This window comes from Lemur catta, chromosome 5 (assembly GCF_020740605.2).
Source record: "Lemur catta isolate mLemCat1 chromosome 5, mLemCat1.pri, whole genome shotgun sequence".
NCBI lineage: Eukaryota > Metazoa > Chordata > Mammalia > Primates > Lemuridae > Lemur > Lemur catta.
This window is the reverse complement of record NC_059132.1, coordinates 27,259,315-27,267,847: the sequence shown is the minus strand read 5'-3', so window position 1 is coordinate 27,267,847 and position 8,533 is coordinate 27,259,315. Positions and strand designations below refer to the sequence as shown.

Here is an 8,533-nt window from a genome sequence, read left to right as displayed (position 1 = left end):
GCGCACGGGTACCGTCCGCGGCTGCCGCGCCCACCCTGTCCCCGCCCAGCGATCGGCGCTGGTGCTTTACGAAGGGTGCCGGGCCCCGCGGAGAAACAAGGTCGCCTGCGCCTCCCCCTGCCCTAGAGAGTGAAGAGCTGTGCGCAAGGTCTGGGAGGTTCTGGAATCCCTCCCTTCACCCCTGTCCTCCAGCCTGACAGCTCGCCCTTGCAGCCCTCCCTTCATCTGTCACGTCACGGGGCGGCGGGTGAGCGTTCCCGGGCACAGCCCAGTCGCCCTTACCAGGAAACCTTCTCTGGCTCCCCAGTGCCACTGGAATAACACCCGGAACTCCTTAGAATGGCCGAGAAGGCCTCTCTCCGCCTGCCCCCAACCTGCCTCCCTGCCATCATTCCCCAAGTGCTTAGTAGTTTTAAAATCAGGGGTACCTGGCCCTCGGGTTCAAATCCCCAGTCTGCCAGTTCCTAGTTCCGTGACTTTAGATCAGTTACTGCATATGGCTAAATGTCAGGAGCCAGCTTAGCCTTATACAAGCGCCATCTTAAGTTTACATACGTCTTCTTCCTCCTCCTTGCACAAAGAAAGCGCGCGCAAAGCCTGTAACACCCCTCCCACTCCCTCTTCTCATATCACATCACCACCCTTCCTCCTATCAGCAGCTGCCACAAGTGTTATTCCTACCCTCCCCCGTTACAGCGCATATAAGCAGCCATCCAGCAATAAAATTTTGAGGCTTGATCAGAATTTTGTCTTGCCTCCATTCTGTGTGTCTCCTGTCTCTTTTCCCTCACCAGCAGCAGGTAGTCCTCCTCGCGCCCCTGCGTTGTATGCCCCGCTGGTCGGGACATAAACTGGCGCCCAACGTGGGGCACGAGGCACGGAACGGCGCTGTTGGCACCTACTCGGAAGACGCCCCGGCCGGGCACCCCCTGAGCCCCTGAGCTCGCTTCGAGCCCGTGGGCTATCAACCCACGGGATAAGACTCGACCCTGATCGTCGCTGGATTGGCCGCCCCAGCGAACATCGAAACGGTGAGTAGGTGATTATAATGGGACAGGAATTGAGCTCGCACGAGCTCTTCCTTGATGGTCTTAAGGACTCTCCCAAGACACGCAGAATTAAGGCTAAAAAGAAAGATTTACGTAGTTTTTTTAGTTTCCTGGCTGATGTCTGTCCCTGGTTCCCTCAAGAGGGCACCATTGATCAAAAGTGCTGGAGACGGGCTGGTGACTGCCTCAATGACTATTATCGCACCTTTGGCCCTAGCAAGGTCCCTGTGTCTACCTTTTCCTACTGGAACTTAATTAATGATATTTTACAAATTCATTCTCAAGATCCGGACATTAAAAATATAATCCAGACGGGCGAAGCGGCTCTTAAAGCCAGCTCTCGCCCCCCCTAGGCTTGCCATGCGGTTACCATAAGTATGCCGGAAGAGCCTAACAACTCCAATATTGAACCCCTCAAAGAAACTCTCAAAAAGGTCCCAAAATTATACCCTCCCCTCACTTCCTCCCCTCCTCACGATGATCAGCTCCCTCCTGAGGACCAGGAAGTCTTAGACGACCAGGCGGCTCATTACCATGATGAGGAGGACCCCTGGCAGCTTACTGCGCCAGTTCTTCATCCGTTACCCTCCGCTCCCCACAACCCCCCCCTTATCACTTCCCTCAACCACTTCCGCCGTTTGAAAACCTTTTACGCCCTGCGCCCGAGGCACGTCCTCCAAATGACCCCCCGCCACAAATAAATTCTTCTCTAACCCAACAAATTTCCTCCCTTAGGGAAACACTCCGACAAAAACGGGAACACATTAGCTTAGTTAAAGAGCTTAGAGCCCTCGAGAGTGAGCTCGGCTCACTTCTTCTCAGCAACTCTAGTACATCATCCAAAAAACAAAAAATTCCCGATCTGCCATTGCTAGCCTTTCCAGTTACACGAAGTCGCGCCCCCAGACCCCCTGATCAAGATAACATAGATGAGGAAGGGAGAGAGGAACAAGAAAACCCTGACTCCCAGGACCCGCCCTCTGCGGAGGAGGCCTCTGACACAGAGGAGCCTGAGGGTGACTCTTCCCATAATTCAGGACAAAAATATCGCAGACTCAATCTTAAACATCTTAAAGATCTAAAGGCTGCGGTCAGTTTATACGGGCCCACTGCGCCCTACACCATGGCACTTCTTGAGGGCCTTAGAGACCGATGGCTAACACCAAATGATTGGCTCATGCTAGCTCGTGCCACCCTCTCCAGGGGTGATTTTGTCCTCTGGCGTACAGACTTTGTTGAAAATTGCTGAGAAACAGCACAACGCAATGCAGAAAATAGAACTTCTAGGACCTGGACCAGAGACAAACTTTTAGGAAGACCCCCTTACCAGACTAATGAAATACAAGCCGCCTTCCCTCCGGGGTTACTAGCCCAAATTCAAAATGCTGGCTTGAAGGCCTGGCGCCGTCTGCCGCCTAAGGGGTCCGCCACCACATCCCTAGCCAAAATCCGCCAGGGCCCAGATGAACCATACTGTGACTTTATCAGTAAACTGACAGATGCAGCAGAACGACTGGTTGGGGAAGGAGAAAACGAAAGTGTTTTTCTTAAACATCTAGCTTACGAAAACGCCAACCCCGCCTGTCAAGAAGCAATTCGCCCACATCGTAACGGCTCTCTTGCTGATTATATCAAATTATGCTCAGGAGTTGGGGCCTCCCACTCCATCGGTGTAGCCATCGGGGCAGCCCTAAAACCTCTTGTCGCCTCCGCACCTATAATTTCTTATCCAATGCCAACCCGATATTCTCAATAAGACTTTAGAAGTATATGTAAATGTCTGTTTTTCATAATTGCTCTTTATATTATGTGTTGTCAGACAAGATAGTTATTTAAGAAACATGGAAAATGCAGAAATGACTATAGACAATGTTTTCACAAAAGTAACTATATAATGGTACAATAGATGAAGGCAATGCATGGCCTTCCAATAAAAAATATTTAAAGATTATATTATATTATATTACATCATGTTATAGTGTGATATAATATGTGACTATAAAATTAATTATATAATTGATATATAATGATATAATGTTTGATAATATTTGATAATGTAATTGATAATTGATGTAATATCATAATCCTGATTGTAATTGTGATATTATATTATATTGTGTTATATTATGAAATAATTATTAAAATAATAATTATTAATAATAATATAAATAATAAATAATTATTAAAAAGAATTATTTAACATAATTCAGCCAATCCAGGGACAAGTCCCTGAGAAAACTTGTTTCCTTCCTTGCAGGCAATGAAGCTCTGCCTCTTTATCCTCCTCATATGCTCCTCCTGCACGTACGCCAGCTTCGGGCCCCCGATAGATCCGCAGGAATTCCTGATTAGGCTCTATGGAAACCCCTGTGACTGCCGTGGAGGTACATATAGGGTTACCCCCACCTCTTACATTCGCGCAGTTGACTGCGGCACCAAAAGGGCCTACTTGTCCTACGATATCTCAATTACAGGAACTTCCAAACAAGAATGGCGCTGTGCGACCAAGCCCACAATTATTCCCTCCACACACGGCCGCCCTGGGCCTTGCCCTCCCAGCTGTTCGAGTGGAGTTTACGAGGCAATCCACTCAAGCTGCTACACCTCTGCTCAGTTATGCACCCTTAATAATAAAACCTATTACACTACCATCTTAGAAAGAAACTACCCTGGTACCTTTGGCAGTATCTTAGATGGAGAAAAATATGCTCAGGCATCTTGCTTGGGAACTGTTGGAAAGGACGTATGCTGGCACACCGTTGCCCCAATTCATATATCGGACGGTGGGGGCCCCAGCGACATTAAAAAACAATCCCAAGTCGCTCACCGCCTAGAGGAACTTGCCTGACGCCTATATCCTCTCTTAGATTATCATCCACTTGCTCTCCCCAAACCCAGAGATATTGCTCTAGACCCACAGACACAAAATATTCTCAAAGCCACATTCTCTCTATTAAATACCACTAATCCCTCCCTTGCACAAGATTGCTGGCTATGCATGACCTCTGGTACGCCCTTGCCTACCGCGATCCCCACCTATAACGTTTCCTACATGCCCCTTGACGATAAGACCAATTGTTCATTCTCACCCCCTTTCAGAGTACAACCTTCAGGCTTTAATTCCTCCGGTTGCCTCCAAGGACCATTTCAAAATAACTCTTACGATGTTGAGGTTGGATTTATTACCTTCTCTAACTGCCATACCATAACCAACATCTCCACCCCTGTTTGCTCTCCTCCGGGTCAGGTATTTGTCTGTGGGGGCAACCTCGCCTACACTGTACTCCCCACCAATTGGACAGGCCTCTGCATTTTAGCGAGCCTCCTCCCTGACATCTCCATTATCCCCGGGGAGGAACCTGTTCCCCTCCCTAGTTTTGACCTTGTGGCGGGACGTCACCGACGCGCCCTCCACTTCATTCCCTTGCTTATAGGTTTGGGTATAGCAACTGCTATGGCCACTGGAGGTGCAGGAGTCGGGGTTGCTACCCATACCTATAATAAGTTGTCCCTCCAGTTAATCAATGATGTTCAAACTCTTTCTGGGACCATCAATGACCTACAAGACCAAATTGATTCACTGGCTGAGGTTGTCTTACAAAATCGCAGAGGATTAGACTTACTAACTGCGGAACAGGGAGGAATTTGCTTAGCCTTGCAGGAACGGTGCTGTTTCTATGCCAACAAGTCTGGCATCGTCCAGGACAAGATCAAAAAATTACAAGAAGATCTCATCAAACGAAGAAAAGAATTATTTGAAAACCCACTCTGGACTGGACTTAACGGACTTCTCCCCTACCTTCTCCCTATCTTGGGCCCCCTCCTTTGCCTCCTTCTGCTTTGGACCCTGGGCATTTCGCCATTTTACAGATCTTATAAAAAGACAAATTGATGCTATCCTTGCTAAACCCATCCAAATTCATTACCAACGACTGGCAGTAGAGGATGGCTTTGGTGGAGATTGCTAAGGCTCCCTCCCTACGGGGACGACATGCTAACCAGAGACATGTCTACCCCCTCCCTTCACAGGAGACGGGTATGAGCACCGGGATGAGTGCAAAACAAAGTATTGCAAGGTAAGGTCACAAAAATTTCGACTTTCTCTGGATATCCCTGAGAGCACGCCTGGCTTGCATAGAGGTTGGTATCTACTATTCTCAAAAATAAGTTCGGCTCTGCCTCTCCTCCCCAAAAGATACCAAGAGCCATCACTGGTGGGCACAGACGACCCACGGGAGGAGCCAGGCCCCTGCTCCCTCACCCGGTTAACGCTCACCTTCCTTCTTGTTTTAAAACAGAAAGGGAGGAGATGTCAGGAGCCAGCTTAGCCTTATACAAGCGCCATCTTAAGTTTACATACGTCTTCTTCCTCCTCCTTGCACAAAGAAAGCGTGCGCAAAGCCTGTAACACCCCTCCCACTCCCTCTCCTCATATCACATCACCACCCTTCCTCCTATCAGCAGCTGCCACAAGTGTTATTCCTACCCTCCCCCGTTACAGCGCATATAAGCAGCCATCCAGCAATAAAATTTTGAGGCTTGATCAGAATTTTGTCTTGCCTCCATTCTGTGTGTCTCCTGTCTCTTTTCCCTCACCAGCAGCAGGTAGTCCTCCTCGCGCCCCTGCGTTGTATGCCCCGCTGGTCGGGACAGCTAAACCCTGATTTCCACATGCTTGAAATGGGGGCGGTATCACTCACTGCATAGGACAGTCTGAGCATTAAATGAGTCACTTAGTTCCTGGAACATAGTAAACTCACCCTAAGTGCTGCTTGTTATTATTAATATAATAATTCTCAACCCACATTAGGCTACCACCTCCTACTTCCTGAAGCTTGTCATTCTCTCTCCCTACGCTGTGCCTCCACATATACCTGGAAAGCCCTTCCCGTTCCCTTTCTCCACCCAGTAGGCTCTTACACACGCTTTAAAGCCCAATTCCAATGCCAATACCTGTGACGACCTTTCAAACAGAAGTAGCCCTTCCCCCAGCACAGTTAAAAGAGTTCTTTCCTCCTGTATCCGCCCATCATCCATCCCCTTAACCCAAGGACCACACTTAGCATCACCAGTGGTGGGACAACCAGCATTAAGTGCCTCCTGCAGACCTAAAGGCAAGAGACTGAGGCACAAAATATAATTCAAAGAGTTTATTTGAGCCAAAGCGAGGACAGCTGCTGGGAAGACTCAGACCAAAGTACCCTTGGACATGAGCTTCATTCAGCCTTTGTTCCAAGCAGGTTTTTAAAGGCAAAAAGAGGGGACAGGCAGTGGGTTGATACAGAGTTGTTTGTCAGGGATTCCCATTGGTTTGTAAAAATAACATTGATTACTGATTGGCTATATGTTGTTAAGCTATGGGTGTGGGTTATAGTGTCCAGTGCAGCATTATTAGGTTAATTTATAGCTACTTGTGGCAATAGCGAGCAGTTTTAAGAGATGAATACATAGCTCAAAGGAAGGAGTAGGCTGTGATTGCTGACTCATTTTGATGTCTCTCTGGGACTCATAGTCTAAAAGGACTTGCATTCCTCAGATAAAAGTTCTCTTTTCTCTCTCCTGATAGCAGACTACATAACTCCACCTATTTTGGCTCCTGCCAAAAATATTGAACCTAAAATCAGGCCTTTGGAGCTGGCTTCAGTTTACAGGAAATTCAGGGGATAGAGGAACAGGTTAAACAACGCACAAAGAAACAAACAGGCAAATCCAGAATGTGGGACAGTTCATAGGACAACTGCCATGATCTCTTAGTCAATGTTGGAAAAACAAAACAAAACAAAAGCAATGGACAGGAAGTGCTAGACTTAAAGAGACCTAAGAATCTCGTGACCAAATGTAAGATGTGTTGATTTGTTGATTGTATCTTGGTTTATTAATTTAGAAAAGATTTAAGAACCATGTTTTTAGACAATGGGGGAAATTTGACTATGGACCTGGTATTAGATGATATAAGAAAATTATTGTCCATTTTGTGAGATGTGGTAAATATATTGTGGTTATGGAAGAGAATGACCTTATCTTTTGGAAATGCATACTGAAGTGGTTAAGGTTGAAATGTTAGAATCTCTGTAATTAGCTTTCAACTGATTTAGCCATAAATTTTATATATAGTGAGTGAAGGAAATATGGTAAAATGTTGACAATTTTTGAAGCTATGTGATCGATAGATAGGTATTCAGTTTACTATTCTTTCTACTTTCCTGATTTTTCAATATTTTCATAATAAAAAGTTTTTTATTTTTCTTTTCTTTTTTTTTTATAAGCCAGTCAAATTTGGCAATGGGGGTTGTATACCAACTTTAGTGTCATTAATGTTAATAAGTTCTGATAATGCAGTACCATCAGGCCAGCCAAAAGTTTTTTTAAATGCTTCTTCTCCCTTCTCCCATAGCAATTTTGGGGCCTTTAATAATATCATAGTATAATATCACTGGCATATACCATCTCCATATATGGAATCACAATATATGGAAGTGATGTACGCTAGTGAGTTTTGCCATTCAGATTACAGATTATGAGCTCCTGGGAGTAGGAGCTATGTTTGGATCAACTGGATTTCCCTCAGAGTGCAGAGTACCTAACAAATATTAATAAACACTTGTTGAAGATGGGCAAGGTGGCTCACACCTGTGTCAACGGAAAAAAAGCCAAACTCTGTAAAATAATTTTAAAGACATTTATTCTGAGCCAAATTTGAGGATCATGACCCGGGGCCACGCCAAGAGGCCTTGAGCAAGTGGACTGGCTGTGGCTGGGTTACAGTTTGGTTTTATACATTTCAGGGAGACAGGGGTTGCAGGTAAAGTCATACATCAATACGTGGGACTCATACATTGGTTTGGCCCGAAAAGATGGGCCATCTCAAAGCAGGGGCTTGCAGGTTATAGGTGGGTTTAAAGATTCTTTGGCTTGTAATTGGTTAAAGACATGAAGCTTTGTCTAAAGGCTTGGAATGTTTTAACATAGTCGCTGTTTATCAGAGATAAGCCACCAGACATAGATTTGTTGTGTAAATTGAGGGCCTGTAGGCTTGTCATGCATATCCTTAGGCTTGTTAATGGGTTACAAAGGATGTCCCCAAGAAGGGAGAGGGGCATGATGAGGCATGTCTGACCTCCCTCCTCCTGGCAGGCAATTTAGTTTTAGGATATTTCTTTGGCCATGAGGGGGGTCCATTCAGTCAGCCGGTGAGGGGTGAGCCTTAAAATTTTATTTTAGTTCACACCTGTAATCCTCGCATGCTGGAAGACGGAGGCCGGAGGATCACTTGAGGTCAGGAGTTTGAGACCAGCCTGAGCAAGAGTGAGACCCTGTCTCTATAAAAAATAGAAAAATTAGCCAGGCATGATGGCATGTCCTGTAGTTCCAGCTACTCGGGACGCTGAGGCAGGAGGATCGTTTGAGTTTGAGGTTGCAGTGAGCTATGATGAGGCCACTGCACTCTAGCCTGGGCAACAGAACAAGACCCTGTCTCAGAAAAT

At 46.3% G+C, this 8,533-nt stretch overlaps 1 long non-coding RNA gene across 2 annotated transcripts; it reads left to right on the top strand.

Moving 5' to 3' along the window:
• Positions 1-487: 487 nt before the first annotated feature.
• On the top strand, positions 488-5,598 carry LOC123638035. 2 transcript variants are annotated; one of them, XR_006735148.1, is made up of 4 exons: positions 488-1,031; positions 3,307-3,433; positions 5,079-5,125; positions 5,348-5,598. It is a non-coding gene; the product is annotated as an uncharacterized LOC123638035 (long non-coding RNA). The 2 variants fall into 2 exon arrangements; XR_006735147.1 differs by lacking the exon at positions 5,348-5,598 and having other exon boundaries at positions 5,079-5,243.
• Positions 5,599-8,533: the final 2,935 nt, after the last annotated feature.